The following is a 234-nucleotide window of genomic DNA, read 5'->3' on the forward strand; positions in this document are numbered from 1 at the left end:
GAGGGCTGGGCCGCTGTCCCGTCCATCTGTCTGTCTGTCTGCGGGGGAGGGGGGCAGAGGAGGGCGGGCAGGGCGTCTCAGCTCTCCCTATGACGGGCACACATCTGCAGCTGGCCCTCCTCCCTCTCAATAGCGCGTCGCGGCAGCACTGTGTCTTTTTGGTTTTGCAAAGCGCCGCGTCCACCCCCGGTGCTCTATAAATAAGAACCAACAATCAATACCCGCTGGCCCCGC

The 234-nt window shown here is 63.2% G+C and overlaps 1 protein-coding gene across 1 annotated transcript in view; it reads right to left on the bottom strand.

Annotated features, from left to right (window-relative positions):
• Positions 1-234, bottom strand: part of GRIN1 (glutamate ionotropic receptor NMDA type subunit 1) — a 23,505-nt gene that overhangs the window by 1,005 nt on the left and 22,266 nt on the right. The window lies entirely within an intron of this gene.

Source organism: Crocuta crocuta, unplaced genomic scaffold (assembly GCF_008692635.1).
Source record: "Crocuta crocuta isolate KB4526 unplaced genomic scaffold, BGI_CrCroc_1.0 scaffold1013, whole genome shotgun sequence".
Taxonomy (NCBI): domain Eukaryota; kingdom Metazoa; phylum Chordata; class Mammalia; order Carnivora; family Hyaenidae; genus Crocuta; species Crocuta crocuta.